Below are 3,131 nucleotides of genomic sequence, written 5' to 3'. Positions count from 1 at the left end.
CGATGGTGCAGCTGATGCAGCCGCGAGTACGGTTACAACTAATAGGGCTAGAAGTGTGATTTTAACCATTTTGATAATTTTAGGACTGTAGAGCTTGACGAGCAAAGATGAACTGATAATTTTGTTGAGAGAATCTGTTCCAGAATCTGTTCCTTATATACAAAAACGAAAAATTAATTCAGAATACCACATGAATACTATACATCACGTTCCACGTTGGCTGTGTCACAAATATTTCGACATGCAATTTGTCAAGTTCACCTAAATTTTCGAAATTTTGAATTCGAATGAACCAAACGAGATAATCCTAAGGTAATACAACAGCTGTCACATTTAATTACAATAGACAGTTTGCGCAAATGATGTATAAGTTATACGTCGACTTATAAATGTGAACTTATAAGTTATATGTAAGTCAGTTATAAGTTATAAGTGAGGTGGTTATTGGTTATACGTCATAAGTTATAAGTCGACTACTTATAAGGTCAAATTTATAAGTGCTTAAGTTTATACGTGAAACCATTAAACGTCAGAGATTTATACGTCATACGTTTCTAAGTGATAAGTCCATAAGTGTTCATGATTAAACCATATGAATGATATATTGTTACGACGAGACGACGTTGAGGCGGAAGTTTGACTATTGATTTTCAGCAACAAGGATTTTCCTAAGAGTAATTATACCTAGAGAGGAAATTTCGAACAAAATTACGTAAAATATGTGGTCCCAACATCAAATACGAAATTTGTATTGGTATGTGTGTTTGCCCTCTTAATTAAGAGGGCAAATTGGTGTAAAATTATACGAAATGTGTATCTTATACAAACTGATGTTGGGACCACATTTCGTCGTACAAACTTCCTCTCTAGGTATAATTACTCTAAGGGATTTTCAATGAAACTATCGGCGGTAATCCAAAATTCATTTCATTTATTGATGAAAAGCTCCTTAAAGGCTATAATTTACTAGAGTAAATAAATAAAGAACAGAATTAAATCTTAATTCAACTTCAGTTTATCAAATTAAAAAACTTACGACTAGTGACTTCCACTATCGTCTTACGTAATCAAATAAACATAACCTCCACACCGATGGTATCTCTAAAGAACATAGACAAAAAACATAAACTGGTCAGATCGAACATTAGATCTATGTAAATCTTGAATTCAGATTTAGAATAAAGTCCTTACTTATATCATTCACGTCAATTGCAAACTCGCCTTCTTATAAGAAAACGTTGACAATCCTACAACTGAATCTAAAATCAAAATCTAATTAGCAAGACACTTTCAACGATGGATTACGTGTTACTCACGAAATTTACGGTCTATAGGAAATGACAATAAAATCGATACCAAACGGAGTCAGTTATTTACTTGAAACAATTTAGAAAACATAGCTAACGCCGACCCGTACGAAACAACTATTCATATCAAAAGCCTTTATTGTGAAACTCTTCATTTCTCTTACTTCATTTTCTTCTCTGCTGAAAAGCTATTCGAGCTTTAAAATCACTTGCATTATCCCCTCGTTGCCTTGTTATCATATACAAATAAATTGCCAGAGGCAATATAGACAGCCCCGTACGAAGTCAACTTTCATAAATTCCTATTTAAACAGCTATATACCGCTATATTTACCTATATTTTCCTATAAATAAACATTCCACAAATGAATACCTTTCAAACAAAAAACTGTCGTCAAGGGCAAAAATGATCGAAATGGAAGCCGAAATAGAAAAGATCAAATTGGATGTGATAGGAGTGAGCGAAGTGAGAAAACCTGGAGAGGAATGCCTTAAATTGCAATCAGGTCATACATTCTTCTACCGAGGAAGTGACAGTCAGATGCTGATGCACGGTGTCGGATTGTTCATAAACAAGCGGTGGTCAAACCGCATAACTCACACAAAAAGTGTATCTGACAGAGTGATATACGTATGCCTGAAGATCAACAGCAGATACACCGTAAAAGTGATTCAGGCCTACGCACCCACATCCACCCATGATGACGAAGAAGTAGAACAATTTTATGAAGATGTAGCGAAAGCCATAGATGAAAACCCTTCACACTACCAGTATTTAGTTGGTGATTTCAATGCGAAGCTAGGAAAACGAGAAGATTCCGAAGTTTCTATTGGCAATTTCAGCTACGACCGAAGAAACGAACGAGGAGAAACTTTACTCAATTTCCTACAGCAACACAATTTATTCGCAATGAATTCATTTTTTGCAGGAAAACCTCAACGCAAATGGTTTTGGGCAAGTCCCGATGGTGTAACGAAAAATGAGATTGACTACATCATAACGAACTGCAAGTCAACCGTTAAGAACGTTACGGTCCTAAACCGCTTTACGACTGGTAGTGACCATAGAATGGTGCGTGCAAAAGTCATGCTGAACAATCAAAATATGTACAGTTGCTTAGCCCTAAGCTTAAGCTTTGTAACAATACCAAGCATGATACTCATCGGCCGCGACGCGTACCGTTTTTGTTAGATTTTTTGTAGCGAGGTCGCTCTACGACGAAATTTACGAACGAATCTTAAATTTCGAAGTTGCAACACAGCTACTTCGTGTCCTTTGTTCTTGAATGATTTTTTCGTGGTAATAGATAACAGGTGAGTGTCGAAGAAGTCAAATATGACTGATTTTGGTGTAGGTGTCACTATTGGGCTTATGCGGGAATTCTGATTTCTTCTAAAATTCAATTATTATTGAAGCTATTATATTTAAAACGGTTGTTAAAACCAATAGTGACACCTACACCAAAATCAGTCATATTTGACTTCTTCGACGCTCACCTGTTGTCTATTAACACGAAAAAATCATTCAAGAACAAAGGACACGAAGTAGCTGTGTTACAATTTCGAAATTTAAGATTCGTTCGTAAATTTCGTCGTAGAGCGACCTCGCTACAAAAAATCTAACAAAAACGGTACGCGTCGCTACCGATGAGTATCCTGCTTGGTATTGTTACAAAGCTTAAGCTTAGGGCTAAGCGACTGTACATATTTTGATTAAAAAAAGTACGTTGGAAGCGTTCCAGCAGTGTTCAAAGTTCGCCGATGGTAGCAAAAAAAAGATGGTCGAAAATGGGCCATTATAGACAACATCTAAAAAATCAGTTA

Source organism: Bradysia coprophila, unplaced genomic scaffold (genome assembly GCF_014529535.1).
Source record: "Bradysia coprophila strain Holo2 unplaced genomic scaffold, BU_Bcop_v1 contig_137, whole genome shotgun sequence".
In the NCBI taxonomy this organism is placed as follows: domain Eukaryota; kingdom Metazoa; phylum Arthropoda; class Insecta; order Diptera; family Sciaridae; genus Bradysia; species Bradysia coprophila.
The sequence above is the reverse complement of the archived record's forward strand: the minus strand, read 5'-3'. Positions refer to the sequence as shown.